Source organism: Stenella coeruleoalba (genome assembly GCF_951394435.1).
Source record: "Stenella coeruleoalba genome assembly, chromosome: X".
NCBI classification, from domain to species: Eukaryota; Metazoa; Chordata; class Mammalia; order Artiodactyla; family Delphinidae; genus Stenella; species Stenella coeruleoalba.
In genome coordinates, this window is record NC_137152.1 from 15153283 (window position 1) to 15174639 (window position 21357).

The window sequence follows — 21357 nt, forward strand, 5'->3', positions numbered from 1 at the left end:
AATTGTGATGAAGAGTAAAATAGTATATTTTAATAAATAGATTGAATGCTATTCCAAAGGGTTAAATTGTTTCCATTGGCATTAACTTAACACTTGCATATGTTAGAAAAGACTTCATGTTGTGTAGAGCCACCGGAAATCTCATACACTGCCATTCGGCAGAATCGATTAAAACTGAGCACACAACTACCTGATGTCCCGATTCCCCTCCTAGGTATATACTCAACAGAAATGAGTGCCTATGTCTACCAGAGGAAAGGAACGAGAATGTTCATAGCCATATATTTGTAATAGCCCCAGATTGGAAGCTCCCCAAATGTGCATCAGCAGTAGAATGGATTGAAAACATTGCAGTGGTATAGTCTCAAAATGGAATACCAGACAGTGAATGCACAAGCCACTGCCACGCTGAGTGTAGATGGACCTCATAAGCAACGTTGAGCGAAGGAAGTCAGGCACAAAAGCATACATACTGTGTGGTTCCATTTATACAAAGTATAAAACAGGCACAACCGATCTGTGAAGTTAGAAGTCAGAATGGTGGTCACTGGGGAGCTGATGACTGGAAGCAGTTATAAGGATGATAAGGATTTATGGGGTACAGGTAATGTTTCTTGATCTGGGTGCTACTTACATGGATCTGTTAAGTTCGTGAAAATTCATTGAGCTGCTCACCTATGATATGTGTACTTTTCTCTATGTATGTTCTACTTCCATAAAAAGTTAATATATGTAGAGCTCATATTAAAAGTTGCTTGACCTAGAGGGGTGGGATAGGGAGGGTGGGAGGGAGACGCAAGAGGGAGGAGATATGGGGATATATGTATATGTATAGCTGACTCACTTTGTTATACAGCAGAAACTAACACACCATTGTAAAGCAATTATACTCCAATAAAGATGTTAAAGAAAAAAAAGTTGCTTGAAATTCTAAACAGCAATACCAGAATAAGTATGCTTTTCCTTTAAACAACCTGGCCGTTAAAAAAAAGGCACTTTGGGGAACTATATCTAAAATACACAAATGAGATACTGCCTAAAACTTAAATTCCTATTTTGATGGACTTCCAGGCAAACTTTCATTCTCCTTGACAAACGCTCAGATCAACAAAACTCTGCCATCAGGATCAACAGAAGAGGAAAGAGGCTGGGGCTGAAGAGGGGCCCCTCCAGCCATGGGGCTCTCTGCCTTTTCCGAGAGAGGGGGCCCTGGTCACACGCTTCCTACACAGGCACTGTCTGGTGACATGAAGGAAGGCCGTGGCCGCTTAGGATTTGCGGCTAAATCATCCACAGCCCGTGGGCTGACGTCCCAGCAATTGGAGAGCGGGCAATTTTGGCTCTTGCCCCACAGGGTCTTTGAACCAGTGATAGAGTTTGATCCCCAGACATCGGTTGGTCAGGAAACATGGCAGAGACTGAGTGGGGAGGGCATAAGTCCTTGTCTCATTGCCCTCTTCCACTGGTTGGACCCCTTCATGTGGGCAGCAAAGGGAGGTGGCAGAGGAGGACAGCTCGCCAGTGCTCAGGGCCCAGCTCTCTCCTTAGAAATGGAAATGCAACTTTACCTGTGGCTAGTCTAAAAATACACTACACAACGGCCTCAAACAGATTCATTATTTCCCAAGGGAAATGAGCACAAAGAGAACATGGGACTTGGGTGCAAGGCAAAAGAGTGGGATGAGGAACTAGAATGATGATGATGATGATGATGATGATGATGAACATACTCGGTTTTTACATCTTTTTTTTTTTTTTTGCAGTACGCGGGCCTCTCACTGTTGTGGCCTCTCCCGTTGTGGAGCACAGGCTCCGGATGCTCAGGCTCAGCGGCCATGGCTCATGGGCCCAGCCGCTCCGCGGCATGTGGGATCCTCCCAGCAGCCATGGCCGCTGAGCCTGCGCGTCCGGAGCCTGTGCTCTGCAACGGGAGAGGCCACAACAGTGAGAGGCCCACGTACCGCCAAAAAAAAAAAAAAAAAAAAAATACATAGCTGGTAACAATGTCAATCTAAACTCCAGTGGTGGTGCCAAGAGTTGGCATGGGGTCTTTTAGGCCCCCATAATCTCCATCAACACTCCAACAGCCCAAATAAAAGGCATCTAACAAAAACAGTGTACTACATACACAAAACAAGAAAACTCCCCTAAGCAACATGGCCCCCACTTCCCACAAAACTGTAATCAGCTTACCAAGTTTGAATTTCCCTTTTATAGAAACTCTGGAGCTACCACTGCTCAGAAATCCTTTCTGGTTTAAGTCATTCATTCATTCAACAAACATTTGTTTTTAATGCCTACAGTATCAGTGAGGATATCCTAGGTTATGCTGCAGTAACAAACAACTCTCAAAATCTCTATGGCTAATGCAACAAAGGTTTATGTCTTACATTGTGTTGTCACTATAGGTTGGAACAGGGAGCTCTACTTCCTCCAGTCACTCAGGGACCCAGGCTGACTGACGAGCCACCTTCTCAAACACGGCTGGTTGCTTAGCTAGAAGGAAAAGAGAGTTCTGGACCACAAGCATTTCAGTGCTGCAGCCCAGAAGTGATGTGCAACACTTCTGCTCCCAACTCATCAGCTGGAACTGTTCACGTAGTTGCACCCAGGCACAGAGGGCCGAGAAATGCAGCCCTACAAGGACCTAGGAAGTGGAGAGGTAGTTCATCATACCTGATGAACTGCACTGATGACTATCCCAACTACTATGTGCCGGACTCTGGGCAGGATGAAGATGGGCAAGAGGTGATCCCAGCCCTCCAAGGCACTCACACTCAGACCAGGGAAGTGTCTGCTGATGTGATCTTATCCTCTGTGGTGTAGGCTTTGGTGGATTTAGGTGAGAAACCAGTCACTGCCGATGTGAGTGAGGTCACCGTGTGATACAACAAAATTTTGCTCCAGAACATTGCGCTAGTTGTGATGGTGGTGAACCTACTGCACAATGGAAGAGATAAGTAAATCACACACTCTCGTGGGAGGCAAAAAGACTCTCTCTTGTTGAAATACTGAATGAAGATGCTTGGACAGATTGTCATTCTGTTCGATGAAAATTACAAATGGTAGTTTAATGAACAATGAAACTTTGGCCTCGACCAAGATGAGAATGGTGGGACCAGCCCTTCCAGAGAATGTGTTCCAGTTTGGGAGGAACTGAGCATGGCCCCCTGCCAACACAAATAACCAACCAGAAAATCCAGAGGAAACTAGATGCATTCCAGTAGATCTGCACACTGGCATTGGCTTGTGCAACTGACCACCACCCTGCCTCCAGAGAGCAGCCTTGGCTTTGGGGTAGAGATGGGGGCGGGCGGTGAGGAAGACGAACCCATTGGGTTCTTCAGTAGAACACAGAGGACAACACTTTGGGCCAGGCCTCATCCAGCTCAGTCCTAACTGAAGGTCTCTGATCCCCTTCTTGTTTCTTGGAGGAACCCATGAAGTCCTGGCCATGCAATTTTAAACCAAATCTCTGTTTACCTGTGTCTGAAACCACAGGGCGTATTTCAGGGGAAAACCCTGGACATACACAGCCCTGTGACTCCCTAGTTTGTCTTCTATGTTCATTTTCTCCCTTGAGGAAGATACTTTGAGACTATACAAATATCCTGTTTCTCTTCAAACCTTCTTCCATTAATTTTAGCATCCATCAGTGGATCACACTTGCAACAATGATTACTGTGGTGTTCTAACTGCTTTTCCATTTCTTTCATTCATTCCTTCTACACTAATTCATTGGAACTCTTCTATAGGGAAGAGCTATATCTTCTCTCCCATTTCTTTACTTATTCAATTATTTATTTATGTCATTACGGACTCATGGGTAATTACTTTAGTCTGGTTTATTATCCAATGCTATCATTATTTATTTTGTTGTCAAATTGTCTTGGCTTCAGTCATTGGGAGTTCTTTCAGGCTGGTTCCTGCATTCCATTCTTTTTTGAGCACTTTCTTACTTTCTGGAACTACAATATATTCTGGGCTCATCTTGTGTATTACTCCATTTTTTTCATTTCACTTAAGAAGATTACTTAAGTCCCCCTCTTTTTAAAAAAATATTAGTTGTGTATTTTTAGTCAGTTCACCACCTGGGGACCCAGTGCATGAAGTAATGCTCCATTTTATTTGTCCTAAATTGCTTTTCCCAAGTTATAACAGTTATAACAGTCATTCTAGCTGGGTCTAGTGTTTGAGAACTTGGTGAAAAAAAAAAAAATCCCTGTTAACTAAATACGTCCTTCATCATCCTAGAATATTTTTGGTATGCCCATTGGCCCCATACTTCCTTGGTCTCATAACTTCTTTGTAGTTATGACATTTTTGGCTATAAGTACAAGAAACCACAAGTCCAACTGGCTTAAATCATAAGGAAATGTGTTATTTCAGGGAACAGGCACAGTGCAAGCATTCTGGCTCCTTTTCACTGTGATCCTTTCAGCTCTGCCCTCAGCCTAGTTTCCCTCATGGTCGGCAAAGAAGGCAACCTCACTCGTGTCCATCAAAAGGGGTAAGGGAAGGAGCAGGGTCCTGGAAAGCTTAGGAAGGGAAAAAAACCCTCCTTCAACTGTGGCTTCAATAGCCTTCTCTTCAGTCTGACTTGGGCCAACTTAAGTCACATGACTCCCTTTGGACCAGTTCAGCTGCCAGGGGAATGCCAGACACTGACTGGCTTAAACCTGGATTCAGGAACCAATCACTATCAAGGGGAATGTGATTAACATGATTGGTGAGGACAAGTGGTTCTCAAATATAAGCCTGCATCAGAATCAGCAGGAGGGCTTATTAAAATACAAATTGCAGGGCCCCAGCCCCAGAGTTTCTGATTCAGTAGTCTTGAGGGGTTGGGGGCCGAGAATTTACTTTTCTGATTGTACATTTCTAACAAGATCCCAAATAATGCTGATGTCGTTAGCCTAAGAACCACACTTAAAGAGAACCACTGGGTTAGACCCAGCAGACTGGCTTTGCAGCTAAGGTTGGGCTCAGTGTACCTTGAGTCACATGGGCTGCATGAGGGAAAGATGAATGCCTGAAAAAAAATGAGGAGACGAGAGGAGTGGGTTGAGGGCAGACAATCAGCCAGGAGCATGTGCCTCCAAGACGGCCAAGGTAGGCAAGGGAAGGGGAAGGAAGCACTTGGGCTTTTAAATGCCTCAGCCCAGAAATGATACTTATCACTTCTTTTTTTTTTAACAGGATTTTTTTAATTTTTATTTATTTTGGCTGCGTTGAGTCTTCGTTGCTGTGTGCAGGCTTTCTCTAGTTGTGGTGAGCGGGGGCTACTCTTCGTTGTGGTGCGCGGGCTTCTCATTGCGGTGCCTTCTCTTGTTGCCGAGCACGGGCTCCAGGCACATGGGCTTCAGTAGTTGTGGCTCGCGGGCTCTAGAGTGCAGGCTCACTAGTTGTGGCGCAGGGGCTTAGTAGCTCTGCGGCATGTGGGATCTTCTCGGGCCAGGGCTCAAACCCGTGTCCCCTGCATTGGCAGGCAGATTCTTAACCACTGCACCACCAGCGAAGCCCCATATCACTTCTGCTCACAAACGATTGGCGACTACTAGTCCTATGGCTCCAACCTAATGCAGGGAAGGCTGGGAAATGTAGGAAAGTACATGGAATATTTGATGAGCACTCATCTATACCATAGTAGATATCAGTAGTTACCTGATGAAATTATTTCTTGATCGATTGTTTGAGTCTCTTTCTCAGGGTCTTTTCCAGCTTCAAGAGATCTTTCTTGAGGGTTTATGACCAAGGCCACACTGAATTCCAGCGAGGCCTTCCCTGGTCGCCCTATTTATTTATTCTTTCAAACTCCCTTCTTCACCACCCCCAGCTCTGTCTCTACTCTTTCCCTGTTTTATTTTTCCTCCATAGCACTAACTGCCTATGTACTTGCTTGTTTTGTTTATTGTCTTTCTCCCCAAAAAGACATAAAGTTCCATACGTTCCATAAGGGCAAGGTTGTTTTTGTAGTTTTTACTTTTTTTTTTTTTTTTTGCGGTACGCGGGCCTCTCACTGTTACGGCCTCTCCCGTTGCGGAGCACAGGCTCCGGACGCGCAGGCTCAGCGGCCATGGCTCACGGGCCCAGCCGCTCCGCGGCACGTGGGATCCTCCCGGACCGGGGCACGAACCCGTGTCCCCTGCATCGGCAGGCGGACTCTCAACCACTGCGCCATCAGGGAAGCCCTAGTATTTACTATTTTTGTTGCTCCTAGTGCCTAGACCTGTGCCTGACACGTAGTTGATATTTAATAAGTAATTGATGAATGAATGAATGTGTGAATCATGGATTTTTATGAGAGGAGGTGATGCTTTCGTTTTCCTATCAGGTAACTTCCTGGAGGGCATTGGCCTTGCCTGAGTAGATATACCAAAGCAAAAGTATATATTGGCTATTAAAAGCTTGTACTCTCTGAAACCGGTAGTGCCAGAAACTTCCCATGATTCTTTGCTCTGCTCCCTCCTATGCTTATCTGTATACTCAAGAGGAGGAGAAGGACAGAAGAAGAAGTCTTCATACATATGGTGCCAGGGCTTCTCTTTTCTTAGGTTTGCCTCTGGATAGACCACGTCCCCAGGGCAGGGTGGGCAAATCTTCGGAAAGCAGGCTACTAAATAAAGAGTTTCCAGGGACACTCAGGAACACTGCTGCTCTCTTCCTCCACCTGAAAAAAAAAGTTCAAGAAAAGCAAGTTTTTCTCCAAGTCACCAGGTGAGGTGCCCAGTTTCCCTCCGGGGAACTTCTGCCCTGGCAAGAACAACAATAAAATCCCTTTCTCCCAGCTGCAGAGGTGGGACTCTTGGGAATAACTGAAGTTCCCTGCTTTTTGTTTCATCCTCTTTATTCTTTCACTCCACAAAGTGAAATGTGATAGTAGCGTAATTTCTGTAGCTTTTCTAAGAAATTCCTCTTTGCTGGCACACAGAAAGGACTCTCCTGGATTCCTGCCATTGGCCATGGAGCTTTAACACATTGTTGTTGGCTCAGCTGGGGAGCCAAGATGAGTAAGACATTCTCCAAACTCCTGTGGAAACACACAGCAAGTGTTTCCAACCGTACTGTATTATTTGTCCCAAAATATTTTTCCCCCTTCTATTTGCCTATCCATGTGTTTACTTCCCTCAAAACTCCAAGTGGCCCTCCTTTCTTAAACCCTACAGCCCTTGGATTACGAAGAGGGTCTAAAGCAACCTCTGACTAGTCTTGTGAACTTTAGCAAATTACCGCCCTTTTCTGGGCTTCTAGTTTCACATCTATGGAAAGGGCTGTATTAGAACAGTTTCTCAAACTTTAGTGTGGATTGAAATCATCTGGAGGGCTTGTTAAAAATGATGTCTGGGCCCTTCCTCCACACTTACTGATTCAGTAAGTTTGGGATACGATTCCAGGATTTGCATCTCCCAAGTTCCCAGGTGAGGCCGAGGTTCTGGTTCAGGGGCCACAGTCTGAGAGCCACTGTATTAGAAAAACTCAGAGGTTCATGTTGCTTGTTCATTCAGTGAGTCAGTAAGTCTGAGTCAGAGCTCTTTTGGGTGCAAATGACAGAAATTTGACTCAAACCAGCTTAAGTAAGAAAAGGAATTTATCAGCTCACATATCTGGGAAGGACAGAGGTGGAATAGATTCTGGATACAGGAATTCAAATTATGTCATCGGATTTCTGTCTCTCTCTCAGCAGCTGGTCCCTATCCCCCCCCCTTCTCACAGGGCTTCTTCCATGCTAAGTTGCATGAGACATGGCTGAAGACACCCTTAGCTTCTATTAGCCCAGATGGCAATCCCAGAGAAGAAACAGAACTCCTGCTTCAGGGTTCGGTGTATTGAATATAATCATCTCAGGGACACACTCTCACTGGCCCAGCTTTAACCATCACATGGTGAGGAGGATGAAGTATAATGATTGGCTAAGCCTAAGTCACATGCCTCCTCCCCTTTAAGTCAAGGGCAAGAGCATTAGGACGGGCAGCATCCTTCTCGAACTGTAACCTCTGTATCTGTCTTGTCTACTGCCATATTTTCAGGATCTAGTGTCTAGCATATAGCAGGTGCTTCACAAATATTTGTTGAATGAGTGGATGAATCATTTCATAAATAGTGTAAACTTTTCTTAGTGAATCTAGAAATCTTCAAAATTGGTGATCTTATGCACACTGGGGATAGGTGTGAAATTTCTTGAGATAGTCACACAATCTTACTGCGCCCAATCAAAGTACAGTTTGTTGTTCTTTTTTTTTTTTTTAATTTTCTCCCAGTATAGACTAGAAGAATTGTGGTGGGTTTCCCTGGTGGTGCAGTGGTTAAGAATCCACCTGCCAATGCAGGGGACATGGGTTTGAGCCCTGGTCCGGGAAGATCCCACATGCCGAGGAGCAACTAAGCCCGTGCGCCACAACTACTGAGCCTGTGCTCTAGAGCCCGTGAGCCACAACTACTGAGCCCACGTGCCACAACTACTGAAGCCCGGGCGCCTAGAGCCTACGCTCCGCAACAAGAGAAGCCACCGCAGTGAGAAGCCCACGCACTGCGACGAAGAGTAGCCCCTTCTCGCTGCTACTAGAGAAGGCCTGCATGCAGCAACAAAGACCCAACGCAGCCAAAAATAAAAAATTAAATTAATTAATTAATTTTAAAAAAAAGAATTGTTCTAAGACCCAGCATATCCACCACTCCTTACATTCTTTTGGGTTTCTGAGGCTCATTCTGATCCTGCTTTTTTAACAATCAAGTACACTTTTTCCTCAAAATAATGTAAATTACTTTAGATCCTCTTTAGTGTCTTTTATTAAAAAATATTTACTTATTTATTTGGCTGTGCCGGGTCTTTAGTTGCAGCATGTGGGATCTAGTTCCCTGAGCACGGATTGAACCTGTGTCCCCTGCAATGGGAGCACAGAGTCTTAACCACTGGACTGCCAGGGAAGTCCCTTTAGTGTCTTATGGTAAGTGCCCTGTAGGCTTTTCTTAGCTGATAGTTTAATAAGGTTTAAATTAAGGGTTTTTTCCAACAGAGATAAACATCTCCCCCTCTCCAACCCCAGCCTGTATTACAGTGGCTTCTTATTCAGATACTGACTAAATCAGGGGACCTGGGTTCCTGGTCACAAACACTGACTCTTTGTGGTGGGGGCCTCAATTGCCTTATTTGTAAAAGAATGGGGTTGACGCAGACCAGTGGTACTCAGACTTGACTGCCCATTACAATCACCAGGGGAGCTTGAAATAAATACTGATGCTTAGGCCCCATCCTTAGAGAACCTGATTTAAATGGTGGGGCCATCAGTATTTTTAAAAGTTCTTTAGGTGGGTCTAGTGTGCAGCCAGAATTGAGAACCACTGGCTAGATGATTCTAATTTTAAAATGTAGATTTAGAGTCAGAATGCCAGCCCCACTACTTGGGCAAATCACTTAATCTCCCTAGGACTCAGTTTCTCTATCTGCAAAATGGAGACATTAATAGTACATCGAGTTACTGTGAGAATTCAATGAGATGATCCAACTAAAACTTTGCTCTCCAAAGTTTGGTTCACAAACCCAGACAGTGGTATCTGCATCGCTTGGGTGCTTCTTAGAAATGCAAAATCTCAGGTTTCTCCCCAGACCTACTAAAACAGAATCTGCAAATCTGCATTTTAAAGATCCCCAAAGGACTGGGTTTTTTTGGCTGTGCCTCCAGCTTGTGGGATCTTAGTTCCCTGACCAAGGATTGAACCTGAGCCCCTGGCAGTGAAAGCACTGAGTCCTAATCATTGGACCACCAGGGAATTCCCCCAAATGATTCTTATACGTTACAATTTGAGAAGCACTGGTGTTGAGGATTTAGGAGACTATCCAGCACACAGTAAACGTTCAATCAATGTCAGTGGTTACTAATATTGGTACTGATAATTCTCAAGATAAATCATTCTATTTCCATCCCTGCCTCTCAAATTTTTTCTAGACCCCCTCATTAATATTTTAGTCTTTGTACCGTTTTCAACTAAAATAAACATTTATTCCCAAAGTTACTCATTATTAAAGATGTAAAATACAAATATGTTTTAATTATAAGGGGGAAAAAAACCCATAGCCAAGTTTGGGATTTTTTTCTTTTTTTTTTTGGTAAATTAAATCAAACCTGTTTCTCCATTGCCTATCTTCAGTGCACTTGACAGACATACAGTTCTTTTCCAGTTTAGAAAAATAAAAATGTATTTCACAAAATTAGGATTGGTCTTTAAAACTGCCATGCTTGGTATATTCTATTTAAAACCAGAGTTTATTCAGAGACCAAGAACATCATTATCAGTTTAATTTTTTTTTCATTTTGTTTCAAATGCTGTACCTACACTTTGAGGCAATTATATGCAAGTGAAATTTGACAACCAAAGAACCCAATGACATCGTGATTTTTAAAAAAAGGTTCAGTGTTTTCTGGACGTACGGTTCACCATATTACCAAACAAATTCAGAAATCAACACAACCCTAAACCCCAAGCTCATTGAATGTAGCATTTGCTACCTGAGACTTCACCAAATCAGTCTCATTTTATGATAAGATTATTTTCTGATTCTTCTGACACTTTATTTTTAACTCACTGGTTTTTGCCTAGAAGATTGACAGCTTATCCTCCCTAGCTGAGTGGCCACCCCTCCGAGCCTCAGTTTCTCCATCTGTCACTGGGGGTAAGACAGCAGCCAGCTCTGGGGGGACTCACTGATAATAAAGGCAAAGTGTTGAGTGTGCAGCCCAGCACCGGCGGCCCCTGGCGGGAGAGAGCTGCAACATGGCGGCATCCCCAGAGCCAGCAGAGCACCTGTGCCCCTGAGGCCCGCCTTCCAGCAGCTGGTTCCAGGACAGAGACTGGAGGCGAGAGCCACCAGCAGAGCATGTGCAGGGCCTAGTTTATTCAGACAGCTCTCAGCTCACGTGTCTGCCTGCTCTGTGTTTTCAGAGAGCTGTCCCCAAACTGTCCTTGAGGCGTGTGCCAGGTGGAGCGTGTAGCTGACCAGGGCCACCTTCTACGCCCCTGTCCTTCCAACACCAGGCTCTTCCCGGGAGCTGGGCTGGGAAATCGGGGCCTGTAAGTTAGATGCGCTGGTTCTTACTCCACGTTTAAGAGAGTATTGACAACTTATCCTGAATATTTTCCCCCTCAAATTCAATTTAAAAAACCCCAAGGAGCTTGCCTGGTGGTGCAGTGGTTAAGAATCCACCTGCCAATGCAGGGGACACCGGTTCAATCCCTGGTCTGGGAAGATCCCACATGCTGCGGAGCAACTAGGCCCGTGCGTCACAACTACTGAGCCTGCGCTCTAGAGCCCGCTAGACACAACTACTGAGCCCGTGAGCCACAACTACTGAAGCCCACGTGCCTAGAGCCTGTGCTCCGCAACAAGAGAAGCCACCGCAGTGAGAAGCCCACACACCACAACAAAGAACAGCCCCCGTTCTCCACAACTAGAGAAAGTCCGCGTGTAGCAACGAAGACCCAACGCAGCCAAAAACTTTAAAATTAATTAATTAAAAAATAAAATAAAATAAAATGGTCGTTTAAATAAATAAATACCCCATAACATTTTCCCTCATTTTGAGGGAATACTTTTCCCCATATTATCCCCTCGATTTTCTCATTTTTACTCATACATTTTATTCATCATTCCAGAAAGTGATTCTGTGAAATAAGAGGATGAAAGACTGTTCCTCACAGCCCCCCAGGGACTATGTGTAAAACCATCAGTCACACCCCTTATGAGGCAACTAACTTCTTACTGTCAACGTGAAGTTCTTTTTTGTCCTCAGGGATGGCTTTCGCACACAGAAAATATTATTCAGAGGTTAATTTGGTTCTTGGAAATAATATTTGATTTAAATTAGCAAATTTTAAAACTTAAAAACCTAGATCTTTCTTAAGCTTTTAAGATCAACTTACAAATCTTGTTGTTTTCCTTATAAACATAATTGCATTTTATCAATAACTTTACAGGGACTTTGACAGTTAAGTTCTTTTAAATAATTTTAAGCCAAATTTTTTTTTAAATAAATTTATTTATTTTGGGCTGTGTTGGGTCTTCGTTGCTGCGCCCGGGCTTTCTCTAGCTGTGGCGAGAGGGGGCTACTCTTTGTTGCGGTGCACGGGCTTCTTACTGGGGTAGCTTGTCTTGCTGTGGAGCACGGGCTCTAGGCATGCAGGCTTCAGTAGTTGTGGCTCAAGGGCTCAGTAGTTGTGGCTCGCGGGCTCTAGAGCACAGGCTCAGTAGTTGTGGCACACCGGCTTAGTTGCTCTGCGGCACGTGGGATCTTCCCGGACCAGGGCTCGAACCTGTGTCCCCAGCATTGGCAGGCAGGTTCTTAACCACCGCACCACCAGGGAAGTCCTTAAGCCAAATTTACACATTTAGTATATTTTATTTTCTGTTTAAATATATCAGTTGTTTCCTAACAAAGAACTTCCTCAAGAATGTCACTGATTCTAATATATTTAATAAATTAAACTTCTAAATAAGTTCTCTCAAATGTTCTAATATTGTTTACAAACTTGGTGAACTAGTTGTCACAAGCCTAAATCAATTAGTCATGTACACATTTTAAATTAGAAACATAAGGCCAATTTGTTAGACAGTCAAATACTCAAAATTATGTTAAACATTGCAAATAGATATACACAGAGAATTTCCACATCTAAGACAAAAATATTAATACTGTGGGTTTGATTTATTTATCTAGCTCTACACTGAACTGTAAATCTTCATAGGGTTAAAGCAGTGGTTCTCAATAGAGGGTGATTTTGCCTCTCAGGGCATATTTGCCTATGTCCAGAGACGTTTTTGCCGTCACAATCTGAGTGGGGAAGAAATTCCGCTGGCATCTAGCGGGTAGAGATCAGGGACGCTGCTACATATGGTACAATGCAAAAGGACAGTCCCCTACAACAGAGTTATCCAGTGCAAAGTAAGAATGGTGCCAAGGTGGAGAAACCTTGGGTTAAAGGTCCACTTAAGGAGACAATGATGTCATTGCAAGCAATTTGGGGTCACACCCCATGTGAATTTTGGGGTTATCTTCTCAGTTGGCTGAGATTTGGTCAGAATGTGCGATCTGGAACTACAGACATTCATAGTGATCTTTCTTACGACCAAACGGCCTTATGGTTCCACCCTCTGCCCCAACATTTTGTCATAGTGGCCATCCCAACAGAAAACTCCAAGTTCAGATCCCATAAATGAGGTCAGTTTTGCTCTCAGAATCCCCGGAGTAAGTTCAAGTCAAGGCTTATTTACTTTTGTAACTTCTTTCCCCTTTTTCATCTGATAAGAGTCAATAAAAAACTCTTCAATCCAGAGTGCTTCACTGTCTGATTGGATTTACCTAATCTATCTACGGCTTCACTCTATTGTGAAATTTTATCCTATCTCAGAGGGCTGAAATACTTGAATGCCTCTTATTGGATTCTGCCTATTCATCAAGTTTACTCTGGCTAGATGGTCAAGTTCTCAAGTCATTCTAATGCCAATTATATATATTTAAATAAATTAATTAGTAAAATTATGCTTTATTAAAGTATATAATAATAGTATATATGATATCTAATACATGATGTATATACTATATATACATTATAGGTATAGAAATAATATATATTATTGCATGCCTACTATGTGCCAGGCACTGATACTGCACATTAATATTGCTCTAGACATAAGAACCACAGTTTAAACTGCTTCTAGGTTCTTGTAAGTCTCTCTCTCCATGCCCTCAAACTAATCAAGCTTTCCTCTCCGTTCATTTAGCAAGTATTTATTGAGTACCTATTATGTGCCAGATACTTCGGGAGGTGCTGGGAATGAGGAAGGGGCCAAGATATGCATATTCTCCACTCTCATTGACATTACATTCATTTAGGATTAAATGAGATAATATATGACAGTCCTTTATACCTCCTAAATCACCATGCAAATTCTAAAGATTCAGGCACACAGAGGCTACAGCAGATTCAAGTGGGAAAACTTTGTATCTACAGGGTTTAGAGTCATCTCAGGGTTGAATTCTGGAAAGCCTCAATTCTTTCTTCTTTATAACAAAAATCACAATGGAACTTGGTTACACTACTCTTGAGTGTGGATGAACAGGGTAGACACAGCCAGTAAGAGAGGCTCTACCATCTGCAGTCTATGGCTTTCAAGATTGCCCTGAGGGCCAACATCCAGCCAGCAGGTTGGGGGGAAGGGAGGGAGGACTATGAATGGGTAGTGTTATGAGCCAGGTCTGGATGGTGCACTTCACTTTTGCTCGCATTTTATTGGTCAGGCTAGAGTTCAGCCATATGGCTATACCTAACTGCAGGGAGGCTGGGAAATGCGGTTCACCTAGGTGCCCAGGAGGAAGAGGATCTAGTTTTAGTGATCAGCTAGCCACTCTCTAACACATTCATTCACGCAAGACTGATTAATTATGGTGGACAGGGTTATATGAAAACCCTGTACTGTGCATCTTGAATCTTGATACTTGGTTCATCTTATACTTCCAAAGCTTAAGACTTACATTTGAAAGAAAGGATAAAAGGTATGTGTGTTAATTTCTTAGGGCAATTCTCTCTGTCTCTTAAAGCTATAGTTCTTTTCATTTATAAAAGAAAACATTGGGACTTCCCTGGTGGTCCAGTGGTAAAGAAGCCGCCTTCCTATGCAGGGGACACAGGTTTGATCCCTGGTCGGGGAACTAAGATCCCACGTGCCGCGGGGAAACTAAGCCCATGCACCACAATTGCTGAGCTTGTGTGCCACAACTACTGAGCTTGCGCACCACAACTAGAGAGCTTGCGTGCTGCAACTACAGAGCCCATGCGCTCTGGAGCCCATGCGCCACAACTAGGGAAGAGAAAACCCGCAGGCCACAACAAAAGATCCCACATGCCGCAGCTAAGACCCAATGCAGCCATAAAGATAAATTAAATTAAAATAAATATTAAAAAACATTGAAATAATAAAGATTAGAGCATAAATTAATAAGATAGAAGAACAATAGAATCAATGAAACAAAAGTTGGTTCTTTGATAAGATCAACAAAATTAACAAATCTTTAGCTACACTGACCAGGAAAAAAAGAGAGAAGACTCAAATTACTAAAATCAGAAATGAAAGAGGGGCCATTACTACCAACCTTACAGAAATAAAGAGGATTATAAGGAATACTATCAACTGTATGACAACAAATTAGATACCCTGGATGACAAACGTCTAGAAAGACACAAACTACTTAAACTGACTCAAGAAGAAACAGAAAAGGTGAGTAGACCTATAACAAGTAAAGAGACTGGATAAGTAACCATACAAACTCCCACAAAGAAAGGCCCTGGCCCAGATGGCTTCACAGGTGAATCCTACCAAATATTTATAGAACTAATACCGGGTTTCACAAACTGTTGCAAAAAATAAAAGAGGAAGATATGCTTCCCAACTCATTCTATGAGGCCAGTATTACCCTGATAATAAAACCAGGCTATGACATCATAAGGAAAGAAAACTACAGACCAATATCTGTCATAAATACAGATGTAAAAATCCATAGCATCTTATAAAAAGGATTATACACTGTGACCAAGTGTAATTTATCCCAGGAATGCAGGTTGGTTTAACATGCAAAAATCAATTATTGTTATATACTATATTAATAAAATAAAGGAAAAAAACCACATGATCCTCTCTATAGATGCAGAAAAAGCATTTGAAGATATTTAATCCCTCTTCATGATAAAAACATTCAACAAACTAGAAATATAAGGGAATATTCTCAACCTGATAGAGCACCTGCCAAAAAACAAACAACAACAAAAACCACAGCTAGCATCATATTTAATGGCTTTCCCCAAAATCAGGAAGAAGAGAAGGATGTCTGCTCTCAATATTTCAACTTAACATTGTACTACAGGTTCTAGGCAGGGAAATTAAGCAAGAAAAAGAAATAAAAGGCAGCCATAGCAGGAAGGAAGAAGTAAAACTATCTTCTTTCACAGATAACATGACCCAAATAATTAGTAGAAAATCCCAAATAATTCTCTAAAATCTACTAGAATAAACAAGTTCAGAAAGGTTGCAGGATATAAAATCAATATACAAAAATCAATTGTATTTCTATATACTTACAATGAACAATCAGAAAATGAAATTTTAAAAAATTTCATTTGCGGTAGCATCAAAAAGAATAAAACACTCAGGAATAAAATTAAAGAAAGAAATTCAAAACCTATATTCTGAAAACTATAAAACATTGTTAAAAGAAATTAAAGACCTAAGAAAATGGACAGATATCCATGTTCATGGATCAGGAGAATTAAATTGTTAAGATAGCAGTAGTCTTCAAGTTGACCTACAGATTAAATGCAAAATCTAGGCTAGGTGTTTTACAGAAATTGACAAGCTGTTCCTAAAATTTGTATGGACATGGAAAAGACCCAGAATAGCCAAAACAATTTTTGAAAAGAATAACAAATTTGGACTTAAACTTACTGATTTCGGGCTTCCCTCGTGGCGCAGTGGTTGAGAGTCCACCTGCCGATGCAGGGGACACGGGTTCGTGCCCCGGTCCGGGAAGATCCCACATGCCGCAGAGTGGCTGGGCCCGTGAGCCATGGCTGCTGACCCTGTGCGTCCAGAGCCTGTGCTCCGCAACGGGAGAGGCCACAGCAGTGAGAGCCCCGCGTACCACAAAAAAAAAAAAAAAAAAAACTTACTGATTTCAAAACCTAATACAAAACCACATTAATTATGGATGTTTTTCTATTTATTTAGATCTTTAATTTCTTTCAGCAACAATTTATACTTTTCAGTGTATGTCTGTGTCTCCTTGGTTAAAAAAAAAAAGAAATTAATAGGGTCTACACAAGACTTACTGAATTATTCAATTACTTCCATGATCAACATCTTGGACTATCATACATTAGAGGGATATGGGTTGATAATTATGTTTTAACACTCAAGCCGTTTTTCTCTTAACATCTGTTTCTAAACTTCTGTCATTATTTTTGAGATAGAAAGTTTTCCCAATTTCTGCTCATCTTTGGCATCTTATAGCAGTTTTGTAGAAAGTAAAACAAAAAGGGCAAAAACATTTTGAACTAAAAGCTTAGAAATGTTTGATAAAGCCAACCTGAGAATGCCTGAAAAAAATAAATAAATAAAAAATTCAAATACATATAAAAAAAAACCCCACATTAGTTAAGACACTATGGTACTGGCATAAGGACAGACATATATATAGATCAGTGGAATAGAATTAAGAGTCCAGAAATAAACTTCCACATTTACAGTCAATTGATTTTCAACAAGCGTGCCAAAACAATTCAATAAGGCAAGAATAGTCTTTCAACAAATGGTTCTGGGATAACTGGATACCCACACACAAAAGAATTAAGTTGGAGACCTACACTGTGTAAAGCATAAAAAGCTACTTTACACAATGTACAAAAGTTAACTCAAAAAATGGATCAAAGACCGAAATGAGAACAAAAACTGTAAGACTCTTAGAAAAAAACATAGACCTATATCTTCCTGGCCTTGGATTAAGCAATGATTTCTTAGAATGATACCAAAAGCACAAACAACAAAAAATAAATTGTACTTTATCAAAATTAAGAACTGTTGTGTTTCAAAGAACAGCATCAAGAAAATAAAAAGAAAACTCACAGATTGGAAGAAAATATTTGTGTAGGGGAGGAAAAATAATTTTCCTTCTACCCTTCTAGGTTCTTGGCCCATAATAAAAAGACAGATTAACAGGAGAAAAACAAATAGAAGTTTAAGAACATGCACACCTGCGGTATACAAGGGAGAGTCCCAGGGGGACTGAGTAACTCCCTGAAATGGCCCAAGCCACCACCTTCAGTAACAGCTCCAGCTAAAGAAAAAAGATGTTGGGGGTAGCAGTGGGGAAGGCCAGTTAATAGGAGGTTACCAGGAAACAACAAACAAGGGTAAGGTTGTTATGCAGATATAAGTTCACGCCTTCTCCATTGGTAAGAGTTACTAGAGATTTAGTCAATTTTCTCTTCCTGTTACAGAGATGGAGACACCCTTACAAATGGAGATTTTCCTTATAAAAATGTAAAACATCTCTAACAAAAGGGCAACTTCCACTCAGATTTCAGAGATTTTTCCTGTGTCTGCAGCCTCTCGAAAAGAATCAGCTCAAAATAAAATGCCAAAGAGGCATATCTGGGGGTAGCAAATTCTGCTCCCTCTCATTTGCAAATCATGTAACTGCTAAGGGACTTGTTCCTAGAAAATATAAAGAATTCTTACAACTCAATAATAAAAAGACAACCCAATTTAAAAACAGGCAAAGGATCTGAACAGACATCTCTCTAAAGAAGATATACAAATGGCCGATAAGCACACGAAAATTTACTCATCATTAGTCATCAAGGAAATGCAAATCAAAACCCCAATGAGATACAATTTCATACCCATGAGGATGGCTATAATTAAAAGAAGAGAGGGCTTCCCTGGTGGCGCAGTGGTTGAGAGTCCGCCTGCCAATGCAGGGGACACGGGTTCGTGCCCCGGTCTGGGAAGATCCCACATGCCGCGGAGCCGCTGGGCCCGTAAGCCATGGATGCTGAGCCTGCGCGTCCGGAGCCTGTGCTCCGCAGGGGGAGAGGCCACAACAGTGAGAGGCCCGCATACCGCAAAAAAAAAAAAAAAAAAAAAAAAAAGAAGAGAAAATAACAAGTATTGGTAAGAATATGGAGAATCGGAACCCTCATACACTACTGGTGGGAATGTAAAATGGTGCAGTGGTTTTGGAAAACAGTCTGACAGTTCCTCAAAAGCTTTCACATAGAGTTACCATATGATCCAGCAATTCTACTCTTTGGTATATACCCAAGAAAAATGAAAACATATGTCTACACAAAAATTTGCACATGAATGTTCATAGCAGCATCATTCATAACGGCCCCAAATTAGAAACAGCCAAATGTCCATCAACTGGATAAACAAAACATGGCATATCCATACCACCAAGTATTATTTGGCCATGAAAAGGAAGGAGGTACTTTTGTGTATTAGTTTGATATGATTTCACAACCACTTGTTTTGATCTAAGAATGAAGTTGTTTAGTTCTAAGAGTAAAGTTGTTTACATGGAGGAGGCCACGTCAGGATGTTGTCATCAACATCTGTGGTTGTTTATAAGCCCTCAGTAGCTCAGCTACTGAGCTACTGAACACGTGGAAGAGCCACTGTGGCTGGGGGATATTTAAGCTTTAGATACCAAGAGGTTTGACCAGCAACTAGAGAGTGTCCAGTCTGGACGAGTCTACTCTGCTGAACTGAAGAGCTCTCCAAAGACCTTGGGGCATTAGCTCCTGCCCAGGCAAAGTAACTCTCTCCTGGCAGTGGTGAAAACTGTGAAGCTGCCCGTGAAGGAGATCATCTTGCCCACCAACACCAGTGCTTGTATTCCTTGGCAATATGCTCTAAAAATAAGGGACTTGAACTTTTGCAGCCCGCAGCTGGATCTCAGCGCTTGGTTGGCGAAGCCGACCCTCCTGAGAACCAAGTTGTACACGTCATCTAAATGTGGACTTTCCTTTCATCTCCTCCTTGTCTGGAATAGTAGTGTGATTAACCTCTCACTGGTTTGGTGTATCTCTTTACTGGCTTATTAAGAGACATTATCCTGTATGCTACTGGCTTGTGAAATTATTATAATTCCTGCACTGAACTTGTGTTAAATAAATTATTGGCAAAGACAATCTCAGTCTCTAAGCATAATTTGCTGCCAAACAAAACAAGTACTGATACATGTTACAACATGGATGACCATCGAAGACATGATGCCAGGTGAAAGAGGTCAGTCATAAAAGGCCACAAACTGTATATTGCATAATTCCATTTATAGGAAATGTCCAGGATAGGCAAATATATAGAAACAGAAAGTACATTAGTGGTTGCCTAGGGCTGGAGCGGGGCAAGGGGGAGGTTTGAGGGAAAATGGAAAGTGATTGCTAATGAGTATGAGGGTTTCTTTTTAGGGTGATGAAATGGGTCTAAAATTTATTGTGGTGACAGTTACACAACTGTAAATATAAAAAAATTGAATTGTACACTTTAAATGGGTGAGCTGTATGTTATGTGAATAAAACTGTTATTTAAAAAAAAAAATTTAGAAAGCATTGGTGCTTAAGTCCCTGTCAGCTGGAATGATCTAGAACTGACCTACCAAAATGAATACATCAGGGATCCTCAGGGTGATCAAAATTGTAAAGCCCCACACAAAGAGTTTCCTTTTAGGTTATTTCTATAGGGTAACAAAACATGTGTCATGTGTGTGTGTGTGTGTGTGTGTGTGTGCGTGCACATGTGTGTGTGTGTGCACATGTGCAGGCATTTATACAATCTGCATTTAGTCCATATGTTCAAACAACTACACATCGAAACTCCAAAATGCTTGGGAACCATTGCTTTAAATAATATTGTATTCATTGTGAGAAACACTTTCAGATCTCCTCCAGTGTTCCAAAAGATGAATTATTTTTGAAGTTTCAATGCCTTCCCGCTGGTTTACTCAGAACTAACTTTTAAAAACTTTTGTAAAAGGAGAAAATATTAAAATAGGAGGGAGAGAGAAACGAAGGGATAGATGGGAACAGAAAATTGTCCACATTCCCCACTCTGGCCTTTTCTTTCCTATTCTTCTGGTACTTTTAGAAACAATACATTTTTTTTTCTTTTTTTAACTCTTTTTCTCCTGCTTAAATTCTGCCTTCATCTTTATTCTCTCTTTCATCAACTATGTTTGCATCGACCTTTGCATCGAGGTTCATACATCCTGGGGTGGGCAGATAGAGTTTATTTGCTGTCTGGCATAGTTGGTAGGGCAGGGGTTAGAGGTGGTCCCAAACTGTGATATTAATAAAATATTTCTTTGTATCTTTGGACTCTTCTGTATCAAGCTGTCCCTCTGGACATTTATTTATTGATTCAACAGACATTCATTTACCTTCTGATACCAGGTACCATGCTAGGTTCTGGGAACACAGAATAAATGAGATTTCTTTCCAATCTCAAGGAACTCAGAGTTTAGCACAGTGTTTCTCAACCTTCTTTTCATTATCTCCCCACTTAAAGAGCCTTTGTAGGCCTCTTTTTTCCCCTAAGAGACCGTCCTTCACGAAATTTTAAATGCACAGGTACACTGTTTACCTCTTTATGTATTTGTGGCCCTTTGAAGAGCCATAAATCATTGTCATATCTAAGATTTTTGGTCCCTTGGGGACCATGTTTCTCCCATTGAGAATGCATGGTTTAGTGGGAGAGAGTGATATATAAGGAGATGACAAAATGATATGACATTTTCAAGGGAGAACAAAATA

The 21357-nt window shown here is 41.8% G+C and overlaps 1 protein-coding gene across 1 annotated transcript in view; it reads right to left on the bottom strand.

Moving 5' to 3' along the window:
* ADGRG2 (adhesion G protein-coupled receptor G2) overlaps nucleotides 1-16938 on the bottom strand; it is a 131664-nt gene extending 114726 nt beyond the window's left edge. Inside the window, exon 1 of the mRNA XM_079910577.1 lies at nucleotides 16490-16938. The gene's annotated coding sequence lies outside the window, so the exon portion shown is untranslated. The remainder of the gene's footprint in view (nucleotides 1-16489) is intronic.
* Between the last annotated feature and the right edge of the window lie 4419 nt (nucleotides 16939-21357).